We start from the raw sequence: 26362 nt of genomic DNA, 5'->3' as shown, positions 1-26362 counted from the left end.
TTGAGCTTTCCTGTCCTCTGGAGGCTTTTGATTGGCTTAAAGTTCAGCAGTCAATGAGGATGGATGGGGAGCCTGGGCTTCCCTGTGTTCTGGAGACTTTTGATGGGATTGAGTTCAGCTTAGTTGGGCTGGGTTTACTCTGAGTTTTAAACTTCCTGGACGGCTGGAGCAGATATGGAGGATCTCCAAAGCTCTGGCCAGGCTGCCAGGTCTATGCTCCTTCTAGGCTGCCATCTTGACTTTGTCTCTAGGTTTCTGTTTTTTTCAGAAGACCCTGCTCTCTAAGGGGGGAGATGCGTGGCCTCTCTGGGCTCTGAGGGCTCCTGATGGGATTAGGTTCACCTGGTTTGGGCCAAATGAGCCCTCCTCCTCCATAGTCTGTGTTGAATGCCTGGAGACTGGCCTGGGTTACTTTCAAGGTAAGCTCTTCGGAGCAACCCCTTTGCCAGCCCTGAGTTTTCTGTCCTTTCAGTAGCTCTGAGGGCTCCTGATGGGATTGGGTTCAGCTGGTGCCCTAAAGCTGGGACCTCCCTTGAGACTCAGATGGAAGGACCCAGCCAGGGGGCTATAGGCTTCCCCCTTCTCTCTATGTTTCCCTGCTGTCTGTGTTGGGCGCCCTGGAGACTGGCTCAGGTTGCTTTCAAGGTGAGTCCTCAGAGCCCTGAGGTTCCCGCTGCTGCCGTGGGCTCAGCACTCTGGGTTGGGGGGGATGGGTCCTGGGACTTTCTTTCTGTCTACCCCTTAGATCTGAGTGATCTAGGGTTCTGGCCTTTGGGGTGCGGTACCTTTTGAGCCAGGTCCAGGAGGAGGTTTCCCCAGGTCTATCCTGTTGTTCAGCTTGAATTTCGGTGGCCTAGGAGCACTCTGTTTGCGATCGGTAAGGAAGAGTTTCCGAGGTCTGAACTTTCGCTGCTTCTACACCACCATCTTGACCAGAAGTCTCCTAGAGAAACTTTTGAAGCCAGGTTGTTGTTCAATTGTTTCAGTAATGTCTGACTCTTCATGATCCCATTTGGAATTTTCCTAGCAAAAATGCTGACCACCAAATTTTTATTTTATTTTATTTTTGTTATTAGAAAAATTTTATTAGTTGAGAATATTTTTCCATGGTTACATGACTCATGTTCTTTCCCTCCCCCCTTCCATCGCCCTCCTATAGCCCATGAACAATTCCACTGGGTTTTACATGTATGACCACCAAATTATATCTGGTCATCCTTTGATTAAATTTTCACTACCCTTCTCACAGCTCAGTCATGAAGTGAGCTATTGAGGCCATCTTCTCTCAATTACTGACTATGCCAAATAATAGTGGTGAGCCTGCCATTAGCACCCTCTTAGTACAGGTTTGATGCTGGGACAAAATTAGGAACTCATAAATCATGAATAATCAACAACAATGCTTACTTAGCCCTAATGTAACATAATAAAGGTATACAAAAAGGACACAGTCTCATTAGAGTTTGGTGTCTCAGGATGGTCTTCAGATATCTGCCAAGTCAAGGGAACCACTGACCCTACATGGTGTCATTTTATACCCTTAGATGCTACTGGGAAGTCATGCCAAAGGAGGCACAGCTTAAGGCTTGTTCTACTCTGACCAAGCAAATCCAGCTTTGTTGCTTTTTTTCATGTTGGGAGGAGTGGGAAATCCTGGGAGATACAGATTCTGATATGTCCTATCATGTCATAAAAGATGATAATGCAATCCATGTATCTATCAACCAACAAGCATTTATTAAATCTCTGCTCTGTATCAGATATTGAGGAGTCACAGACAAAATTGAAATAGTCCCTGCCCTTGAGGTCCTTACATTCTTTAGAAGGAGCCACCAGGTATTTATGTGAATGTTACTCTTCTGCCATCACTTAGGAAACTGGGATGTCCTACCTTCTCCACCACCTCAACTCCCCCCCCACCCCCCTTTAGGAAGATTTATCACAAACTTGGGACTAATGGAAAGAAGGCTAATGTGACTCTGGAAAGAGGAGGAAGGCAGTTTTAAAACTGTAGTGTTTTGTCAGAGCTTGACTACTTAGGACCTTAGAGTTAGAGGGGAGAGCTATTGCTTCATTATCTCAAGACAGAGAGATCACTGATACTGAGATTGTCTTAGGCAATAAATCAACATCTAGTAGGACTAGAAGAGATGTGACTAGTAGGGCTGGCACTGAGGTGAAGCCCCTACCCATTTACCTGGGGTTGGTTCAAAAGAAATCCACTCCTTATAAAAGAAGAAGCTGAAAAGACAATCATGCCCAAGGGAAAGGGTAACTCAGTCCACAGAATTTGTATATAGAGAGAAAGGAGCAGGAGGAGTGAGAATGATAAACAATACTCATCAGCTTAGTATAATACCATACTCCTTTCTTTCTTTCTTTTCTGAGTAAGAAAAAATCAATTTATTGATCAGGCTAGCAATAACCTAAGTTATTTGGTCAGTGATCTCAGTGAACAAAGACAAATCCATCCAGCATCTTGAGTGAGTCATTAAATACACTTTTGGAAGCTCATTACTCAGCCTTCCCCAAGATATCTCTAATTGGTGGATATCAAATGGGGAGGTGGGTTAATATTTGCTAGTTTCTCCCTTACCCTCATGAAGATATCATATCTCTTTCCCCACTGTTTGATAAGCAGATACAAACAAATGCAAGGTAATTTTGACAGTAAATTTGACTAGTAATGGGAGGGATTAGAAAAGGTTTCCTATTCATGTAGAAGAGGTGATTGAACTGAGTTTTGAAATCTCTGAAGGATGGGAAAAAGAGGGTTGATTTTTTCTTATTTTTAAACAACATTCTGGCTAGGAAGTAACAGGAAATGAAGCTGGTGAAATGGGGCGGGACCAAAGATTTGAGTCATTTCATGAAGATCCTTGAATTACACAGATCACTCACAGAACAACATGCATTTATCTTACAAACCACAAGGAAACTCAGGCAGGGACATTTCAAATATCACCATAATAGAAACAAAGAAAAGGCCAGATGCATGCAGATATATTCAAAGGAATCACTAAAAGTAGAAATACCTACTCTGGTCTCTGGGTCATGGGTTTGGAGGGAGGGGAGAAGAGAGAGAAGGGAATAAACATTAAATAAGAACCCATTATGTGCCTGGCACTGTACTAAGTACTTTAAAAATATTATGCATTTGATTGGGAAATGCAGTGTCACCAACAGAAGAACTGAGAACCAAGAACCACGGATCACTGGCAGTATTACGAAGCCCTAGAGATGGAAGAGCATGGCAGCATACATATGGGATCTCATACATGGAAATGACTTTAATGAAACATTAGAAACGTTAGAGAAGTGAGTATGGTCAATACCTAGTTAAGCATTAAAAGATACCCCAACTAAGTGGAAGTGATTCTGTGCTAGAGTATAAGATCACAAAGGGCAGGGAATCAGTATTATTTTAGCATTTTATCTTACTCAGAGCCTATACAGTGCTTTGCATAGAACTAGTAGATAGAGTGCCTGGACTGGAGTCAGGACAACCAGAGTTCAAATTTGGCCTCAGATACTTACTAACTGTGAGACTCTAGGTAAGTCACTGAACCCTGTTTGCTTCAACTTCTTCATCTGTGAAATGACCTAGAGAAGGAAATCTTTGCCAAGAAAATCAACTAAACCAACTGAACAACCACCACCTTGGGAACGTTGTTTAACCTCCCTGGTCCTCAGTTTCCTCATGTGAAAAATAAGGGAGATAGACTAGATGTCCTCTAAGGTCTCTTTGGCTTTAAATCTGTGACCTGATAAGTGTCAGTGTCAGAATTTGGGAAGGAAGGTGGGCTTATTCCATTCCTTAATGAAGGAATTCGTCTATGTCTTTGCTGTGGTTGTGACAGCACCTTGAACATAATTATTCACAGCAGGCTTTCCCTGAGCAAAGTGAAGGGTTTAGACCAAATGATCTCTAAAGTCCTTTTCAGGAAAAAAAGACACATGAAACCCCTGCAAATGACAAAAGACTTGAAGCTTATCTTGAGGACTCTCAGCTTCACTTTCCTCTGTTCTTTTCTTCCCAACCTCAACACCCTGTGCTCCCCTCCTTTCTCTACAAATCTGATAAATTATTAGGATCTTAATCCAGAATCTTCATTCCCATTCCCACTTAACACAGACTGCCATGTTCTGGATAGTTGAGAATGTCTAACCCAAAGAAAAGGGAAATCAGATAGACAATCCCATTCAGGAAAGGTCTGCCCCCCCCATCATACTGAGAGTTCTGTCTGCAATAATCAAAAACATGGCTAACATGGAAATACTTTGCTTTGCATGACTGCACATGTACAATCTTTATCTCACTACTTGCCTTCTCAGGAAGTGGGATAGAGAGAGAGGAGGAGGAATTTGGAACTCAAAAATTTTCCCCCTTTAAGTGATAACCTTTATTTTAGTTTATTTTCATTTTTTCCCATGGTTACATGGATCCTGTTGTCTCCCTCCCCCTTCCTGGAGCTGACAAGCAATTCCACTGGGTTATACATATAGTAACACTCAAAACCTATTTCCATATTATTCATTTTTGTAATAAAGTGGTCTTTTAAAACCAAAACCCCAAATCATATATCCATATAAAAACAAGTGAAAATCATATTTTTCTTCTGTATTTCTACTCCCACGGTTCTTTTTCTTGCTGTGGATAGAATTCTTTGTTATAAGTCCCTCAGAATTGTCCTGGATCATTGCATTGCTTTTAGTAGCAAAGTCTATTACATTTGATCATCCCACAATATTTCAGTTGCTGTGTACAATGTTCTCTTGGTTCTGCTCATTTTACTCTGCATCAGTATGTGTGCAGGTCCTTCCAGTTCTTGTAGGAATCAAGCAGTTTATCACCATCATATACCACAATTTTTCTAGCCATTCCCCAACTGCAGGACAAATCCCCATTTTCCAAAATTTTGCTACCACAGAAAGTGCACCTATGAATATTCTTGTACAAACAGGTCCATCCCCAATTTTTTTTATCTCTTTGGGGTACAAACATAGTAGTAGTATTGTTGGATCAAAGGGCATGCATTTTAAAGTCCTTTGGGCATAATGGAATTCAAGTTTTTTAAATAAAAGTTAAAATTGTTTTATGTATAATTTGAAAAAAGATAAAAATTTACATAGAAAATAAATTAATAAAAAAGAAAAAATAAGTAGAAATGTCATTTTAAGCAGGGGGAACCATGAGGGTAAAGAAAGAGGTGTGATGAATGCCTTCTATGTTGGGACAGCTCACATAAGGGAATGAGGGAAAGAGAAGATAGGAAAGGGAGGGTGGGGCCAGATTATGGTGAGTTTACAATGCTGGAATGAGCAATTTGGATTTGTTCTATAGCCAGTGATAGGCCACTGAAAAATTTTGAACTAGGGAGCAAAGCATGAGAGAGGTAACGTTTAAATGAACTCTCTTATCTCCTGGAGCTCGTAGTTGGGTGTGATATGACACTGATAACTATGAAGACAATAAGTACATTAGAGAGTCTGAGAAAGGACAAAAACTTACCTAAATGGAGGTAAGAGACCCTAGACAGGCTTCATGGAAGAGTTAACAGTGTTAATAAAGTTCAGAATAATTGCCCATTTCATTTCACCATCCTTTTCCCCATTTCAACAAACATTTGTTAAGTAACTTCTATATTTTTTGTTAACCATTTGGTTTTACTCCTCTCGCAGGCAAAGTCCCCAGCTCTCTCCCACCAAGCATTAAGAGAAGATAATTTCAGGACCATCCATCAAATCTGTTAAGGAGCAGGAGTGTGGAGGGTCTTCTCTCCAAAGGGCAATAAGAATCCTCTTCTGAACTTATGGGGGTGGAAGGAATTAAGAGCTATAGAAGTGCATGAGCACTGATTTCTGAGCCTTTCCCCCAAAATTCTCTTTCTAATTCTCTCTCCCTCTTTCCTCTCTCTTTTCTCCTTTTCTCTCTCTCTTTCTCTCTCTCTCTCTCTCTCTCTCTCTCTCTCTCTCTCTCTCTCTCTCTCTCTCTCTCTCTCTCTCTCATTCTCTGTCTCAGTCTCTCTCCTTCTATTCGTCAAGCACTTGCCAAACTTTCCTAGGTGGTTAAGTCCCAAGGTACCTAATGATGATATGGTGCAAGAAAGACGGGAACAGTCCCTCTCTCTCCCTACCTGCCTCTCTCCCCATTAAGAGCTTTGCCATCTGGCTGAGGAGACAATACACATACATCAAATAACTAGAGAGCACTTCTTGGTTTTTAACTAGAACAGCAGGAAAAGAGCATAGGATCTTTCTAGTCTCTGAAGTTGAATGATGTGCCTTTCATATTTGTGATCTTGCTTTCATATTGCCAGTTATCTATCATCCTTTGGGCTAACACAGACCCCATAGCTACTGAAAATTAGTATCTCTATTTGAAGGCCTGTATGTGGCATTAAAGCAAAAAGGGGGACCCACCACAATGTTGGCATATTGTCACCTCCCAAGAACCCCACATTTCTTTCCCTTCTCCCAGAATGGTGTTTATGGATCAAGGGGGACTTTTAGGATGTTGGGGAAAGGTGAAATTCATCAATGAGGGAAGAATGTCACATTAATCATTTATGTGCTGAGGATCCTTTGTGTGTTTTCTGCATTTTCTGTGGGGTAAAGACTGTCTGGTACAAGATATATGCCTTGTTACCTTCAGTGCTTAAACAGAATCTAGGGAAATATTTTCCCATTATCTGTGGAAATTGAAACACAAGTTTTATTCAAAATATATTCTGAATTTCAGAGACAATTTTGGGTGAGGAAAATCCAAGCTAAGGAGAAAAAGTATGAGAGATAACCCTTAGGATGAGATGGGGGCCAGAATTGAAGGTGCTGAGTCACAGCACACAAATGAATGGGGAGGAAGAGGACTTTTCATCTTTTTATTTCCAATGCCCAACATAATGCCTCACTTATGTAGGAGACCTAATAAGCCACACTGAACTGAATCTTGAGTTTATGGTCCACTGAAACCCCTGATCTTTTTCCATCTAAACTATCGACAAGTCACATTTCTCTCATTTTGCATTTGTGAAATTGATTTGTTTTTAACCCAAGTGTAAGTCTTTACACTTATCCTATCATTTCCTCTTATTAGATTTGGACCAGTGCTCTAACTGGCTGAGATCTTTTCAAATCTTGACTTTGGCAAATGCAATAATTGGTACTGCTAGTTTTGTGTCGTCTACAAAATTGATCTATGCACCTTTCTAGTCAATAATAAAATGCTAAAACAAAATAAAAACATACCATCAAAGAAAGATGCCTGAGGCACTCTACTTGAGGCTCCCTTCCCAAAAGAGCTGAGCCATCAATGTCTATCCGTTCCTTTTGAATTTGGTGATTGTCGACTAGTTCAGAACCTGCCTAAGCATACTCTCATCTAGACACCATCTGTCCACTTTGTCCACAAGTTGAGGATAAACTTATTTGTCAAATTCTTTGTTGCAATCTAGCTATAGGAAAGTGGTGAAGAGCAATGGATAGAATGTTCATCTTCTTGAGTGGAAATCTAACCTCAATTACTAGCTGTGTGACCCTAGGCAAGTCACTTCACCCTGTTTGCTTCAGTTTCCTCATCTGTAAAATGAGGTGGAGAAGAAAATGCCAAACCACTCCAGTGTCTTTGACAAGAAAGTCCTAAATGGGGTCATGAAGAGCTGGACTTGACTGAACAATACAAGATGTAACCCCTGTTTCAGAACTTTCACACAAATAATCCAGATATACTTTGGGGTTCTTTTGTTTCTCTATGGATTTTCTGTTCCTATGAAAGTAAAACTTGGGAGCATTTTGTAACAGGACTAAGTGGTAGAGACATCTGTATGGCTCTCTATTTCCAATCAAGTTCACAGATAGGGCACTTGTCAATCTAGCTCACCCTATCTACTATTGCTATGTCGCCCATCTTTTCTTATCTAAGAGACCCAATGATTTGGCTTATATTTCTATCTGGAGGTAGTTAGATGGTACAATGGATAGAGCTCTAGACTTAAAGTCAGGAAGGCCTGAGTTCAAATTCAGCTTCTAATATTATTTGTATGACCTTGGCTTATTCAACTTCTGTCTCAGTTTCCTTATCTGTAAAACAGGGGAAATAACACCTACTGTCCAGAGTTTTTGTGAAGATAAAATAAGAATTTTAAAAATCCCTGCTTTCCATCTTAAAATTGATATTAAGTATTGGTTCCAAGGCAGAAGTGGGGTAAGGGTGAGGCAATTGAGGTTAAGGGATTTGCAGGATCACATAGCAAGGATGTATCTAAGGTCAAGTTTGAACCCAGGTCCTCCTGACTTCAGCCTTGCCTCTATCTACTGAGCCATCCAGCTGCCTGATAAAATGAAATATTTACAAAATATTTTGCAAACTTTTAAGCACTATATAAATGCTAGCCATTATTATTACATGGCTACTCTTCTTCCTCTTCTTCTTAGTGCTGGGTTGGTGAAAAAGACTGTAGAATGAGATACCTTAAGCAGTTTAGCTAGATTAAATACAGAAGAAATAAAATTGATCCAAGAAGCATTTATGAAGTATCTACTGTATGCCAAGTGTAGATTCTAAGACAAAAATGACAATTATCTAATTTCCCCTCCACATGTTACCTCCAAACCTATTAGGGAGCTTTACTAGAGTTGGCTTTTAATGCTGGGAGAAAGAAATGGAAAATTTATGCTAAATGCAAACCTCCTGAAGTGGGCAGTTTCAGAAGTTCTAAATGAAGAGAAGCTAGATTTCATCCTCTCCTTCCAACAGCTATAGAAACTCCAAAATGCATTGTTGTTTTTGAGTTGTTTTTAGTCATGGCTTTGTGACCTCATTTGGGTTTTTCCTGGCCAAGATACTGAAGTGGTTTGCCTTTTGCTTCCCCAGCTTATTTTACAAATGAGGAAACGGAGGCAAAAAGAGTTAAATGATTTACCCAGTCAGACAGCTAACCTTGAACCCAGGAAAATGAGTCTTCTTGACTCCAGGCCCAGCATTCTACGCACTGAGCCACCTACCTCCCAAATGTATACACTAACTAGCTAATTAGGAACTAGTTTCTTCTGTGATGATTACAGATGTTCATACCTGCTAATTTCTGTGGCTAGTGGATCAGAAAGCTTTCCTTCATCTTTACTTTGAAGGTCTATTTTTAGGGTCATGCATATGGCATCACAGTCAACCCCATCCAACTACATGATAAAAAAAGCAGTACCATTGCTTTTCCTCTTTCTACCTTTCCAACTATGCAATTTAACCACATTCCTCTAAATGCATCATCTGACTTCCAACAGTTCCCCTTGTGAGGGCTTGAGTTCATGAGGCAAATTTAGAAGAGATTTTTTTAAAGAGGTAAAAAATACAGAAAGGATTCACCCTGAATCCCATTGAGAATCAAGAAAGCCCTTCCTCTCCCCACCCATCAGAAAGCTCTATAGTTCTCATGACTCATAATCTTGCCTTGGGTGGAGATCCAACAAAGGGTAAGGCCAGGCTTTGGCCTTTCTCATCACTGACTTCCATGCCTTTGCCCCTGGCCAACATGGTGGTCTTTCTTCACTCCCACTGCCTTCAGTTCTGCTTCTGAGCACAGGGAACAACCCATCAAAGATGGGAAATCATGGTATGTGTAGACAATGTATAGATAATAGCTAGGGATGGGGAGTAGTAGAGTTTGACTAGAGATTAGTATTTAGGGAAGGAAATTATTTAATAAAGGATAAAGAGAAGTCAGTTTATAGAGATCCTCAAATGCCAGGAAAATGAGTTTAAACTTTATTTGTAAAGAATAAAGAACCGTGAAAGCATTCTTACTTTTGCATGCATTCCACCATATATTCTCAGCTAGTTATTTTGTTCCAGAAAAGTTTTCAAAATATTCAGCTCTGGCCCAAGGTAAGTTCATTTAAGAATGATCTGCATAAAGACACGGATTAATGGTCAGAAGTTGACTACATTAGCTTCCCAGCTCCCCCTGAGTGAAATCAACAGTATAGCTTTCTATTTTTTATCCCATATTCAGAGGTGAATAGAGAATTCAGCATGAGGCCAAAGAGGAATGAAATCTGGATTATTTGCCACACTGGATTATCTACACTGGAGACTCTCCTCCATTAGCAGAGCTAGGAAGTTGACTATATTGATCCTTAACTGTCTGTCTCTCTGTGGACACACATATTGATCCATGGCCCTTTCCCATTAAAGGCAGAGAAAGAGAAATACTTCCTTATGGATTTTTAGTTCTTTCACGATGCAAGGTTTGCCACCTCCTTATTTGTCCCATTTTACCCCTTCCTTTCATCAGTGCCATAAAGGCCCCTAAATACTGGATCTGTTCCGGGGCTTGAATTAATCTAAAGACACTTGGGCAGCTCAATGCTCCAGGATAGGACTTTTTCTCATGAGATTGTAGCTAGTTTCTCTTTTTTCTGGACATTTCTCTTATTAAAAAAAAAAGCAGAGATATTCTCTTAGAATAGTGGAGTTAGCAATGACCAAGATTTCTCAGGTTAGCTGGTTTCATTGCAGGCCAGGCACTATATTTGGGGGATCCCAAGTTGTGGTCTTGGAAACAATCCTGGCTCTGGAGTCAGAATCTGGGTTCCAATCTCATACTGTCTGTATGATTATAGACAAGGGACTTTCTCTTACTGGGCCTCATTTCCTCATCTCCAGAAGAATAGGGTTGGGCTCCATAGTGTCCAAGATTTTTTCCATTATGTGATCTTATGATCTAGCAAATAATAGAGCTGCATCTGCTTACCAGGTCAAATCCAACTAAGTCATCATGAAATCTTGTTTCCCACCACGTTGCCCAATTCCCAGGAAGACAGAGAGAGCCTTGACATAATTCTTTGGCTCACAGCTGAGATCTCAGAACCATTCAATTAAACCCTTTGTCAATTCAACATAGATATTTATTGAGTGCCTAGTACATATGGTAGGCATCTAGGTGGTACAGTGGATAGAGCCCAGGAGACAGGAGGACCTGATTTCAAATCTGACCTCAGACATTTACTAGCTGTGTGATCTTGGACAATCAATCATTTGACCTCGGTTTCCCCCTTGGTAAAATGAGGTGGAGAAGGAAACAGTAAACTGTTCCAGTATCTTTGCCAAGAAAATTCCAAATGGGGTCACCAAGAGTCATAAATGACTGAAAATGACTGAAAACCAAGCAATATACAGCATTTTACTATGTGTGGGAATACAAGATGAAACATGATAATGATTGCCCTTAAGGAGCTTACAAACTAATAGATAGAAACTTAAACTGAGACTGATAAAGTGACTCTGTGTGTGGGAGGGTCAGGATTGATCTCCTGGTCCTAAGACCCCCACCCAGGTCAATCTTCTTTCTATGCCATCATGTTCTTTAGTCATTTAGAAATGTTTAACACCTAGAACCAGCAGCTGGGTGGCACAGTGGATAGAGTGCCAGTCCTGGAGTCAGGAAGTCCTGAGTACAAATTTGGCCTCAGACATCTACTAGCTGTATGACCCTGGTTAGGTCACTTAACTCTGCCTCAGTGTTCTCATGTGTAAAATGAGCTAGAGAAGGAAATGGCAAATCACTCACTCTGCTATCTTTGCCAAGAAAACCCCAAATGAAGAGTTGGACATGACTAGAAATGATTGAATGACAATAATGCCTAAACCTATTACTCAAGGAAGTTGGCTTTTAGTGAAGTTGCCAAGCTTAGTCTAAGGTCTTTCAATACAGTTGGTGAATAAATTTACTATAATAATATATAATATATGATATAATGATATATGATATAATAATATACAATATAATCTAAAGTATAGTATAACATAATATAATATGATATGATATAATATGATGTGATACGATATGATATAATAATATAATAAATTTACTGTGTGCCTCAGTGTAACTCAAGGCATATTTGTAGGGGGGATATAAGAAGGAAAGGAGAATGCCAAAGGACGAGAACAGATCATGTCTTAGGAGGTGCCCTCTCTCCAAGATTACAAAATATTTGAAAAGCCATTGGACTTCCAAGTCTCTGCTTGGCCATATACCTCCCCATTGGCCTGACCCTATATTGCTAGACCACTGAGCCCTTCTGTCAGTGTCTGCCCACCCTCTTCTCTTTCTGAGCTCAGAGAATATAATTACCACCAGCAAGAAGTCCATTCAATGTAGGGGTGGACACTCTGGGCCTGGCTTTTCCTTTTCCATCTCCATCTCCAGAACCTGTCCCTGGCCTCTTCTTCATAGCCCATCCTCACCAAAGCGAGCTCCGGACCAGTGTGGGGCTCAGCCCCTGGACTTTCTAACCAACGGTAGCCTCCACGGGGAGCTCCATGGCCCCTGGGCAAGGCAGAAGTCTGTGAGGCTGTTTCACTCACTACTGATGGGATTCCTCTGGCTCACCTCCCACTGGGGCTTTATTAATTGTTTATATTGGTGTTTGTTAATTGGCAATAACCAGCCTGATGAAGTGTCTTTTAATCACCCCCTCTTAGGGCACAAAGGCTGAGCTGGAATCGTGTTTCTAATATAAAGAGAGAGAGAATTAGCCCCTCCTTCTTCTACTCCCCTCATTATCACTGTTAAATAAACTACCAACACCTGTCAAGCAAATGGTGTGGGAAACTCAACCCTTCTGTGCCAAAGTATAATATCCGCTCCATAAGCTCCTTCTCTCCCTGCCTTAGTCTCCTCCATTCCCAAGGATCAGAGAGGATTGAAGGGTTCCAGGTCTAAAGCTGGATGAGACACCCCTTCCTTTTACAGATTAGAAAAGAGGAGGCCCCCCAAACCTAAATAGTTTGCCCAATGTTGAGTGCAAATGTCAGAGGTGGGATTTGAACTTGCTTCTTCTTCCTCTAGAGAGGCAACAAGGAAAGAGTGCTAGACCTGGAGCCAGGAAATACAGCCTTGGATACTTATTAGCCCTAGGCAACTTACTTAGCCTCTATTTGTCTCAATCCACTGGAGAAAGAAATGGCAAACCGTTCCAGTGTCTGCCAAGAAAAGCCTGTGGAGAGTATTGGTGTGCTTTGGTTTGTGGGGACATGAAGTCAGACACAACTGAACCACCACTTCTCCTCCAAAGCCAAGTGGAGCCAAATTGCTCCACTACACAAGGCATGTGTCCCAGGGACTGGCAATACAAAGACCACAGGAAATGCACTCGCTACCCTCAGGGAACTTCCATTTTCTCATTCCTTCCTTGGAACATCTCTTCCAAAGGGAGACACCATCCAGTTGCCACACTTGCCCTACACAGTATTTATTCCCTTGCAGACCTTCACATATGGCTTCAAAAGTATCTGCAGTGGATAGAGCACTGGGCTCTCCAAGCATTCCAAGAGTCAGGAAGACCTGAGTTCAAACCCAGCCTCAGTTATTTACTAAGCTGTGGGACTCTGGACAAGTCACTCAACCCTGTTTGCCTCAGTTTCCTCATATGTCAAATGAACTAGACAAGGAAATGGCAAACCACTCCAGTATCTTTGTCAAGAAAACCCCAAATGGGGTCACAAGGAGTCAAACATGACTGAAATAGTCCAACAAAAGAACACATGAATGTGGCTTCCCAAAAGTGCTTTGATTTTAAAGGGCCTAGAAGGAAAGCCTCCAAGTATCTCCATCAGGTGCTACTAAGCCTAAAATCCCAAAACAACCAGGAGGCGGCCAGGAGTTTCAGAAAAACATGGTATTTGAGAACTTTGATGCATCAATCAATTGGAACTCAGGGAATGGTGGGAAGAGCTACATTATCAAATTTACCAACTCAGAAAGGAAGGTGTGAAGGGCAGTTAGGTGGCTCAGTAGATTGAGAGCCAGACCCAGAGATGGGAGGAATCTGCCTTCTTCAGACACTCCCTTGCTATATGAATCTGAGCAAGTCACTTAACTGTTATTGCCCAGCCCTTACCACTCTTCTGTCTTAGAACCAATACTCAGTATTGATTCTACGATGGAAGGGAAGGGGGGAAAAAAAGGCCAAAACAGTTGTCAGACACCATGGCCCCCTCCTTCCAACTCATAACACTCTCCAGTATAGTCTAAATTATATTACAATGTTAATTTAGTTTAAATTAAAATAGGAACAAGAGAAACAAAAATACAATTAAATATAGATAATATTACTGTGCTTTTAACTAAGTTAACATGTGAAAGACAAGGATCCTTATGTATGGTTTGGTGACCCGTGTTTCAATTTGAGTTTGACACTATTGGGCTCCAGGATCCAGTACATTTTGATGTGGGATAAACTAGAAAAAAAAGAAGGGAGCTGGATCAGGGTAATAGCAATCATTAACATTTTATATAGCATTTATCATACTCAGGCATTGTCCTAGGAATTCACAAACATGATCTCATTTGGCTCACATTGATGCTAGGAAGTAGATGCTATTATCACCCTTACTTTACAGATGTAGAAACTGAGTCTAAGCGACTTGTCTGGGATCTCCCAGCTAGTAAATGTTAGAGGCTGGATTGGAGCTTGGATTTTTCTGACTCCAGGCCCTGCATTCTATCCTTTGTACCACCTAGGTGTCTAGGTCTGAGAATGATACTGCAAAGAGATGCTGGGATAGGTGAGGCCATCCTCCCCCATTTGTACCCTCACTGGGCTTCTTCCCAAAGTTAGCTCATCTTCTCAGGTTCCATCCAGAGAACTCACTGCTTTCTGAGTTTTCCTGATCCTTGAGCCCCTCTTCACTCTGTCCTTCCAGGTCTCATACAAAACGGTCCTGTTTAATTCTAAAGCAAACTTGGCAACTTGAGTCCTAGTGCCTTGGAGAGAGGCAATCCAGGATGGTCAGGGAAGACTAGTGCCTCTGCTGGGAGACGTTGCTGAGTCACTTTCAGGGCTATTTTCCTCCTTTTTGTCTGTCTGCCACTGAGCTTTCTCCTGTGGCTCCAAGAAACTGTGGCACACACAGCAGGCACACCGTAAACCATCTTGGCAGGCAGGCTAAACCACCCTGAGGGTAGCCCACAGACCTCAAACCCAGTGGTGATTTAGGAAAGTGTCTACTTAGGCATTTGAAGACTTTCCCCCCTGAGAGAAGGGGAGGATGAGAATAATTCGTACCAATGACCACAAAGGTGGCTAAAGCAGGTGCTGTGGAGCACTTAGAACTTGGGTAGACCTCCAATAAGCCAAGTTCATCCACTGTCAGTCATCCTGGCTTTTGTCTTGCTACAGGATTTGGAAAACTCTGGAATAGAGAGTAAGGCTGACCAGTTTGTGCAACTCTGCCTCACTTAAATCCAATCTATGTGAGAGTCAAAAGACATCACCCTTGGGTGTCATTTTGGTCCTCTTGGAGTAAGAAGGATAATAAACAATTAACCAACACTGGAGAGATTCTGAGCAATTGAGTTTGAATTTTTACACTTACCCCTGTGATCTTGGGCAAATCACTTATTTGGCAAATCCTGGACCTCAGTTTCTTCATATGTTATTCTAGCAGACCTTGTTAGTGCCTTTCAACTTTAAATCTATAATCTTATGGTAAGATGTGACCTGTTAAAAGTACATATAATTTGAATAGGGGGAAGGAAAGTAATATAGAGGGAAAAACATATAAATATTAAATTTATTTTAACATAGAAGGGATGAAGGAAAGGGAAAAGGTGAAATCTGACTGCTTTTTACCCACTAACTAATCAATATCTGATCTTACACTAGATTAAGCCCTAAGTTATCTAATAGTAAATTCATCAGGGGATCAGTTTCTCACAAAGAGTACTTGATGAGCCAAAAACAGGAGTCCAGCTGATGTCCTCAGATGTCCCAGCAGGGTAAAGATCTTTTCCCCAGTCTGGCTGTCCACCAGGAAGACTGGAGTTATTCTTTCACCACAACTAGAAAATCCTCAAGGCCAGTTGTTTGATGGATGGGTTCAAGATGACTCACAAATAAACCTGTCTCCTCCCTCTCTCAAATCCAGAGTGACAGTTAATCAACTGTCCCTAGGAGTTCTGACTCAACCAGGCTCAGGAAGATTCTGAGTCTCAAGCCCTGTCAATCATTCCTTGCATAAGTTTTATTTTCTTTTGCTACAGACCCCTTGAGACTGTAATAAAACTAAAGATCAGAGTGGGCAAAAATGATGATATATAAAAAGGGAAGCCCTTTCAGCTAGAATGGAATTATTCCATACCTTAGGAAAGGTCTGAAGCAACAAAGAACTCTATGATATGTGAAGAGGACAGAGAGCCAATGAAGTTTCCTCTAGAGTGAAAAATTAGTCTAATACTGGTCAGGAAGTCCTAGGTTCAGATATAATCTAGGACACTTAATAGTTCTGTGACCAGGGGCACATCTGCCTTGATTTCCTCAACTACAAAAGGGGACTATAATAATACCTTCCTCCCAGGGCAGCTGTTAAGATTAAATAAGATAATACTGTAAAGTGTTTGTCACGGTACCAGGTACATAGCAGGTAAAATGTCTAAGTCCTCAGCCGCTCATTTGCATAGCACCCAATAGGAATATGGGAAATTTAACTGTTTAATTACTCTAAGTAAAAGAAGAGTCTTCTACCTCCTGATTAGAGGCATCAGATATCAGAGTTCAAATCTGGTCTCAGACACTTGCTAACTATGTGGCCTAGAGCAAGTCACTTCACCCTGTTTGCCTCTGTTTCCCAATCTGTAAAGTGAGCTGGAGAAAGAAATGGCAAACTATTCCATTATCTTTGCCAAGAAAATCCCAAACAGAGCCATGAAGAGTTGGACATGACTGAAACTCAACAACAACTCTGAAAAGTTAAGAAGAAAAGAGGTTTCTGTCCACACTAGGCTAAGATTCAGTGCCATTGCCAAAGAGAGCATTAGTGGTACCCCAAAAAGCCAGACACTGAATGTGGTGACAACGGCAGCTGCCCATCAAAGAGAGGTCCTGGGATACTGAGCAAGCCAAACCCATCCAGCAGAGCTATCACAATGCCCTATGAAGAGCTCAGAATATGAGCAGCTTGCCCAGCCCAGGGTAGCAAGCAGCTGCCAGGAGCAGAGTCACATTCCAGGACTAGTCCAGAAGCAGCTGACCAGGAGTAGTGTGGCCTGTCTGGCCCAGTCTGCCAGCAGCTACCCAGTGGCCAAGAACAACTAGTCTGACCCAGCCTAACAGCACTCAAGCCCAGAACTCAAGCAACTGATCCAGCTTAGCCCAGCAGCAGCTGGTCTCAGTGAAGGACCAGGTCTGGAGTGGAGAGGTTTGTTTGCCTTAACACAGAAACAGGATAACCCACCCAGCTGAGATGTCATGCCCTATGACTGTTCCTTGAGTGCTTGGAACCTGTTGTTGCTCAGCCCTTTCAGTCATGCCCACATGTCCAGCTCTTCATGATCCCTTTTGGGCTTTTCTTGGCATAGACATTTAGGTGATCTTCCATTTCCTTCTCCAGCTCATTTTCCAAATGAGGAAACTGAGGCAAACAAGATGAAGTGCCTTGCCCAGGGTCTCTCAGCTAGTAAATGTCTGAGGCTGGATTTGAACGCGGATCTTTCTTATTCCACTCTATCCATTGGGCTACCTAGCTGCTTGGAAATTAGGAACCTTAAAATTGTTCTCTGGCTTGCTCTATCTATCTATCTATCTATCTATCTATCTATCTATCTATCTATCTATCTATCTGTCTGTCTGTCTGTCTGTATCTTTGTCTGTCTTTCTATCTATCCATCCATCTATTATCTTTTTTGAAAGCAGTTGAAAACTTCATTAAGTTAGCAGACATTTATGTCTTTTCTATGTTGAAGGCACTCTGCCGGGAGGACACAAAGATAAATAATTCTAAATTCATAGTCTAGTAGAGGAGAGGAGACAAAAATAATCGTACTGCTAGACAGAATGAGAAAACACAACTAAAGAATTAAAAGTGCTATCAGGGCTTCAGGGGAAGTGAGGAATCACTTCTCACATTACCTGAAGGATATACACACGTTTTATCATTGTTGTTTTTCAGTTATGTCTGACCTTTTGTGACTCCTTTTTGGAGTTTTCTTGGCAAAGATGCTGGAGTGGTTTGTCATTTCCTTCTCCAGATCATTTTCCAGATGAGAAAACCGAAGCAAACAGGATGAAGTGGCTTGCCCAGGGTCACCCAACTAGCAAGTGTCTGAGGTTGGATTTCAACTTGGCTCTTTCTGACTCCAGACCCAGCACTCTACCCATTGGGCTACCTAGCTGCTTGGAACTTAGGAACCTTAAAAGACTTGTTTTCTGCGTCACTCCCCCTCTCTGTCCCTCTCCCTGTCTGTCTCTCATCTTTTTTGAATGCAGTTGCAAACTTCATTAATTTAGCAGACATTTATAATGTCTTTTCTATGTTGAAGGCACTCTGCTGGGAGGACACAAAGATAAATAATTCTAAATTCATAGCCTCGTAGGGGAGAAGAGACAAAAATAACTACACTCCTAGGCAGAATGAGAAAACACAGCCAAAGAGTTAAAAGAACTATCAGAGTTTCGGGGGAAATGAGGAATCACTTCTCACATGGTTACCCGGAAAGGCTTCATGGAAGAGTTGATATCTGAACTGATCCTTGAAGGATATACACATTTCATTGTTTTTAAGTTGCTTTTCAGTCCTGGATGACTCTTCATTATCCCTTTTTTTTGGGGGGGGGGGGTTCTTGGCAGAAATGCTGGAGTGGCTGGCCATTTCCTTCTCCGGCTCATTTTCCAGATAAGGAAACTGAAGCAAACAGGGTGAAGTGATTTGCCCAGGGGCACACAGGCATGGGTTTGTCACTGCCTTCTCCAACTCATTTTACAGATGAGGAAACTGAGGCAAACAGGGTGCAGTGACTTGCCTAGGGGCATACAGCTAGTAGTTTGCCATTTCCTTCTCCAACTCATTTACAGATGAGGAAACTGAGTTAAACAGGGTGCAGTGACTTGCCCAGGGGCACACAGCTAGTAGTTTGCCATTTCCTTCTCCAACTCATTTTACAGATGAGGAAACTGAGGCAAACAGGGTGCAGTGACTTGCCCAGGGGCACACAGCTAGTAGTTTGCCATTTCCTTCTCCAACTCATTTACAGATGAGGAAACTGAGGCAAACAGGGTGCAGTGACTTGCCCAGGGGCACACAGCTAGTAGTTTGCCATTTCCTTCTCCAACTCATTTTACAGATGAGGAAACTGAGGCAAACAGGGTGCAGTGACTTGCCCAGGGGCACACAGCTAGTAGTTTGCCATTTCCTTCTCCAACTCATTTACAGATGAGGAAACTGAGGCAAACAGGGTGCAGTGACTTGCCCAGGGGCACACAGCTAGTAGTTTGCCATTTCCTTCTCCAACTCATTTACAGATGAGGAAACTGAGGCAAACAGGGTGCAGTGACTTGCCCAGGGGCACACAGCTAGTAGTTTGCCATTTCCTTCTCCAACTCATTTTACAGATGAGGCAACTGAGGCAAACAGGGTGCAGTGACTTGCCATGGGGCACACAGCTAAGAAAGTGTCTGGTGTCAGATCTGAACCCCAGTTTTCCTGATTCCAGCCCTGGCACTTTCTCTACATGCCACCAAAGTGCCCTGATAGGCACAGGTAAGCTATTATTATTGGGTTCTGTGAGTTATTTTGTGTGTGCATCTGGATTGTTTGGCCTGGGCCAAATTGTTAGTGACATACTGTAAAACTCTACAAATGTGAGTTATTGTAAAGATTTTATTTTCATGATAAAAAAGCTCTCACCTCTTCTAACATCCCTTGTCTCTTGTCTGTGTCTGACCTGCGCCTCCTCTAGAGGGCATCAATCTAGGCTTCTCTCCCTGGACCAGATCTCCCACACCACTGATACCCATGAGATTGCGCCACAAATATGGATCAGATGCTGAGGTTGAGCCGGAGGGGGGGAGGATCAGCTCTCAGGGTCAGTGACCCCTCTCTTTCTCCCCTGCCCCTCCATATCAAGATTCCCCTTCCCTTTGGGTCAGCCAGGACGACAGCAATGGCCAGCCAGGGAGAGCATTAATGGGGAAGGAGGAGAAGGGGGGCATCCCTGCCCAGTATCCCTGCTGGATTCTTCCCAGGCCTGATGGTTTGGAAGAATATGACCAACCTCTCTGATAAGACAGGTGTGGGTCTAGAAAATGCCAACAGCCCCAATAATGAAGAAAAGGAAGTCAGCTGTGGGAAAAGTGGGGGAAAGTGACCCAGCACCTGCTGCTGGACCGTTTCCAGAGCATGCAGAGAGGGTGCCAAGCAGCCACCTCCCAGGATGGTGCCTGTGCTCAGGAGGGCAGCATGCCCAGGCTAGGCATCTGCTTTCTTTCTGCAGTCCTCTTCCTCCACCCACCCTTTTGGCCAGGGGCTCTACTGTTGTGCCGGGAGGGACGGCAGAGGCTGCTTGCATGTCAGCGTTCAGAGCTGGAGGGGCCCTTAGATTCCATCGAGAAGAGCCCTCTCTTTGTTCAGAGGAGAAAACCCGAGCCCCAGAGGGATTGTGACTAGGGGAAGATCACAGACACAGCCCATGGAGAAGCCAGAATTTGAAGATGGGGCTCGTTCCATTCTGCCCTGCTGCTTCTTGCCGAGGTGCAACTGATCACAGTCTCTTTTCTCCTCAATTAACCAAAAGTATTTACTGAGCATCTGCTATGTGCTGCGCCCTGGGAGAATATCAGAGAGGCAGAAGTCTCTCTTCCCCTTCCATCTTCCATTCCTGTTCGACATCAGTCTTCCTCCTGTCTCTGTAACATGGTTGACTCCCGTTCCATTTTTTCCCCACCAGGAAAGCCACATCAACCTCCAGAGTTCCACAGGGATTTGGGGCATCTTCTTTCTGAGCCCCCAGTGACCCCTTATTTTATGGGGTCAGAGACTAGCACCTTAGTTTCATTTAAGTATTTAATATTGGTTAGCTTTTTATTTAACCCTTACCTTCTGTCTTTGAATCAATACTAAATATTGGTTCCACGGCAAAAGAATGGTAGGGCTTGGCAATGGGGGTTAAATGACATGTCCAGGGACACACCTCTAGGAAGTATCTGAGGCCAGATTTGAACCCAGGATCTACCATCTCTGGACCTGACTCTCATTCCCCTGAGCCACCTAGATGCCCCTTGATTTGCTTCTATAAAAGTATGTTTACTTCAGAAATAATAGCAAGAACAAATAGACAAATATTACGACCCCCCTCCCAATATCATGGGCATATATAATCAATCCCCTTTACAATCCAGGTCTTAGGCAGATATAAGGTTCACAATTGAGTTCAGTTCCTATATAGCATCAATCTTACCAAATTTTTACCCAAATGTGGCATTGCTTCAGCTTCTGCTGGCCTGGAGTCTCCAATCTGAGCTCCTCAGGCATCAGTTCTTGGATGATTGCAACACATGACTTGGATTCTTGCATTCCCAGATCCTCCTGGCTAGAGTTTCTGGTTCCAGATCAGAATCACTCCTTGCACCTCGAAAGAAAAGAGCAGAAAAGACCAAAGACCCAGGTCAGTAGTCTCTGGGAGAGAAGACTCCATGGCCTCTTCCCCTTCCAGCATAGTTCTCTTATCAGAAGCCATTAATGAAGGATCTTAGACTCTAAAGCTAGAGTTGATTCAGGTCTTTTTGAAGCCATTCTGGCTACACAGCCAGTGAAAAAAAAAGCCTTCTCTTAACTTTCTGGAAGGCCAATTGGAAGTAGTCGCCAAGTATTCCCACATACCCCAATCCTTATGATTCTCTGGAAGTACTCTCTAGTGCCCTCTATATTGCCATCATAGCAAACTGATGGGGTCTGCAATGCTCCAGACCCTCATTACACATCCATCTGGGTATGTTGTCTCTGAATCTGAAATCCTGCACTGGCTGCCTATTGCTTTCCAAGTAGGGGCCAGAAATCTTGGCATTGCATCCCACAGTTCTAAAGAACTGTCCACAATTTGGTGGCTCCCTGACTCTTTAGGATTCATATGACTCCCCTCCTACATCCTCTACATGTCAGCTACTACTTCTACCACTCCACCCTACCCTCAAGCACACTCTGTGCCCATCTGCTTCAAATATTTGCTTATATTTTTCCCCTGTCCTTCATTTCCTTCCTTCCATTCCTTATCTGTTGAATCCCAGTCTCTCTCTCTTCCAATCTCTCTCTCTCTCTCTCTCTCTCTCTCTCTCTCTCTCTCTCTCTCTCTCTCTCTCTCTCTCTCTCTCTCTCTCTCTCTCTCTCTCCCCCTCTTCCTCTCTCTCTCTCTCGCTTTATCACTCTTTTTCTCCCTCTTCCTCTCTCTCTCTTTATCGCTCTCTTTCTCTCCCTCTCCCTCTCTCTCTCTCTCTCTCTCTCTCTCTCTCTCTCTCTCTCTCTCTCTCTCTCTCTATCGCTCTCTTTCTCTCTCCCTCTTCTCTCTCTCTCTCTCTCTCTCTCTCTCTCTCTCTCTCTCTCTCTCTCTCTCTCTCTCTCTCCCTCCCTCTCTCTGTCTGTCCCTCTATCCATCTCCTCTTTGTCTCTCTCCTTCCTCTTCTCTCTTTCTCTCATTGGTATTTAAGCTCCTTCTATAAATATAGATAGGTAGACAATTGCTCTTCAACTTTTAATCATAAAGAGCAGCCTGGAGGCACTAAGAGTTTAAGTGACTTGTACAAAGTCATTCAGCTTCTGGGGTGTCAGAGCACAGATCATCCTGAAATTCTCTGGCTGACCCTCTATTCACCACACCTGGTAGCCTTTCCTTAGAATTTGTGTTCATGTTTTAAAGCCCAACTCAAATCCTCTCCCTGCATGGAGAGAGATCTAGGTAACTAGGTGATGTAGAAGATAAAACACTGGATGTAGAATTAGGAAAACTCATCTTCCTGAGTTCAAATCCAGGCTCAAACACTTACTAACTGTGTGACCCTGGGCAAGTCACTTAACTCTGTTAGCCTCAGTTTTCTCATCTGTAAAATGAGCCAGAAAAGGAAATGACAGATTACTCTAGTATCTCTGCCAAGAAAACCCCAAAAAGGGGGTTTTGTGAAAGTCAGATCTGACTGAACCACAACAACATGGAGATCTAGCTCTAGCACTTAGAACAGTACCTGACATAGTATGCACTTAATACATTTCTGCTGACTGACTGACTGACCACTGCCTAGAATAGGTCTCCTTCCCTTAATATGCCCTACATAAGCCCCACTCACCCATATCCCAACAGGACCAGGACCACTAAACCTTGTCATTTTTCTTATTAATATGCTCACTAGACCACAGACCTTGCCACCCACCCTGCACTGAACTCTCACATATGCACTTTCTAGCCCAATTAGAGCAGAGCTTTGTCTCTGTCCTCCTCAGTGTTAATTTAGCTGTTGTTCTAAATGCTTAGTAAAGGCTTTTCCTTTCCATCCCATTCCATGGATCTTTCCTTGATTCCCTGGACTGGGAGACCCTTCAGCTGGACCTCAAATGGCACTTTGATGCCTCTCTCCCATGTACTTTTGTCACATACATTATCATTACTTGTATTTGTGTCTTTGTTGTTGGTTGTTATTCAGTTGTTTCAGTTGTATCCAACTTTTGTGATCCTTTTTGAGATTTTCTTGGCAAAGATACAAGATTGATTTGCAATTACCTTCTCCAACTCTTTTTGCAGATGGAGAAATTGAGGCAAACAGGGTGAAGTGACTTGCCCAGGATCAGTAAGCATCTGAGACTAGATTGATATTCACAAAGATGAGTCTCTGAGTCATGTCTTATCCCCCTGCTAAACCTTAGGCTCCCTGAGAATGAGGACCATGTCCCATCTAAACTTTGCTTCTCCCCATTTGCCTGGATAGTCCTCTGCAAACATTAGGCGCTTACTAAATGTTTGAGGTGAATTAAATAAAGTGGTTATTATTTTTTAAGAAGCAAACATGGGCTTTTTATTTTTTATATTTTATTTTCCCAATTACATTTGATTTTTCAACCTATGTTTTCTGAAATGATAAGATCTAAATTGTCTACCTCCCTCTTCTCTCATCTCCTGAGCTAGAAAGCAATTTGTTTTGGGATAATATGTATATGATCAAGCAAAACATATTTCCATATTGGTCAAATTCTGAGGGAATCCTCTTATAAAACCAAATCCCCAAAATAAAAACACACACATATAAAATAAAATGAAAAATAGTATGCGTCATTCTGCATTCAAACTCCATCTGTTCTTTCTCAGAGATGGATAGCATTCTCTGTCATAAGTCCTTTGGAATTGTCCTGGTTCGATGCATTGCTGAGAATAGCTGTCTTTCACAATTGACCATCGAACAATATTGCTTTTTACTGTGGACAATATTTTCTTGGTTCTGCTTATTTCACTCTGCATCAGTTCACGTAGGTCTTTCTGGCTCTTTCTGAAATCATCCTGCTCATCATTTCTTATAGCACAGTAGTATTCCATTACAATCACATACCACAATTTGTTCATCCATTCCCCAATTGATAGACATTCAATTATCAGTTTCTAATTCTTTGCCACCATAAAAAACTGCTATAAACATTTCTGTAAAAACAAGTCTTTTTCTCTTTGATTTTTCCTTTTTAGGAGTTGATCCAATTGTTGAGGCAAAACTTGTGCATGTGAAAACAATTGTGAAGAATACAACAGGTTTTCAGTCTTTCCAGTGAGGTATAATGCCACTTATGCATGCTTTCCCATTCTGGGTCACTCCTGCCCCTTCTTTCTCATAAATTCTCTGCAGAATAGGCACCCATTGTGCTGGGAAGTTTCCTTTGATTCTCTCAACATTACTTGAACACTAATGGAGTATTCTGAGCATCTCTCGGTTGCCTCTTGATCTTGAGCCCTGAGCAATGTTGCTGTATTAGAATTGCCCCAGATGGGATTGGGGTGCAACAAGACATGGGTTCCCCCTCCTTGGAAGTCTTCGGACAAGTTGGATGATAATCCTCAGGAATATTTTAATGGGGATTTCCATCAGAGGTGGGTTGAACTGAGCCCTGCAGAGGTCTCTTCCAACTCTCAAATTCCATGGTTCTGGGAACTAAGGGTACACGATGATTTCTGATGAGTTGAAATTGAGGATTCCTTAAAGGGTGATTGACAGGTGTATGGTTGTCAAGAGTAGGCTGAAACACATTAACACGGAGGGAGAAGCGGTGTAAAGAAACAGTACAGGATGGGCTATAATTAAGTGCTAAATTGAGTGGAAAAGACTGACATACAAGAGTCCCACTGTACTCTGTCCTGGTCAGAACACATCTGGGGTATTATATTCCATTTGCTACAATTTAAGGTCATTAACAAGCTGGCCTCTATCCAGAGGAGGGCCACCAGGAGAGTGAAGAGATTCAAAACAGGTCAGGGGAGGACCATCGAAAGGAACTGAGGATGTGTAAAGAGGACATGAGAACACTTAGGGGGCACATCTGAGCTATCTTCCAATATCTGAAGGGCTATCAGGGAATTGACTTCCCTGGAACAATCCTGACACAGATGGTCAAAGAGGCAGCATCTGGCAAAGAATCCTGGTCTTTTCTAGAGCGGTGGTTTAGCTGTCAGGAGATCTGGATTCCAATCTCACCATAATCACTAACACTTGGGTACCAGATTTGTGTCCCATCCAACTTGGGTGACCCTGGGAGAGTTACTGCCTCTCTCTGAGCCTCCCTTTTCTTCCTCTGTAAAATGGGAGAGGAGAGAAGAGAAGGGGACGAGCCAGTGTCTAAGTGTCCTTCCAACTCAGAGGTTCTGCTGTTCTATGATCTGACCCCAGGGCTGGAAGGGATCCCACCCCCTCAATACCCAGCCAAAGCTGCAGAGGATGTACCATTCCCTCTGGCTGGAGGACTCTCATTTCAATGAGTGAAATTGGGCCCTCGGGACCCCGACGCCTCATTTCTCTTCGTCACTGTCGGTGAATCAGAACAAATCGATTCTGCAGCAACTTTAATAAATTGATTCAATTTGGCGAACAAAAAAGGCAAAAAGCCGGGGAAATATGTAATGCTTGGAGCCACAGAGCTGAGCACTTAATCTCTGCTCTATAACCCCATCCCAAGGGCTGGCCCTTAAATAATTAAGCAGAATGAGAGTTGGATAAATTGTGCTTCCCTTTTAGATACTGATTCTGGGAGCCCACAGTAGCCCATACATGGAGATGCATGGTCATCCTCAAGCCTCCAGCACACACCTATCCAATCTGTTGGCTGCCTTGGCCAGGATACAAATGCATAATGGAGATGAGAAACTTGGTGGGTTCAAATCCTGCTTCTGATGCTTAAGAGGTATGCAACCTAGAACAGAGAATTAACCTCTCTGAATCTCTAGTTTCCTCATCTGTAGAGTGGAGATAATAATACATGTAGTATCAGGAGCAGCTAAGTGGATTCAATGGATTGAGAGTCAGATCTTAATAAGAGATCTTAGGTTCAAATTTTTCCTTAGACAAATCCTAAATG

Source organism: Monodelphis domestica, chromosome 2 (assembly GCF_027887165.1).
Source record: "Monodelphis domestica isolate mMonDom1 chromosome 2, mMonDom1.pri, whole genome shotgun sequence".
Classification (NCBI taxonomy): Eukaryota; Metazoa; Chordata; class Mammalia; order Didelphimorphia; family Didelphidae; genus Monodelphis; species Monodelphis domestica.
Note: the sequence above shows the minus strand (reverse complement) of the source record.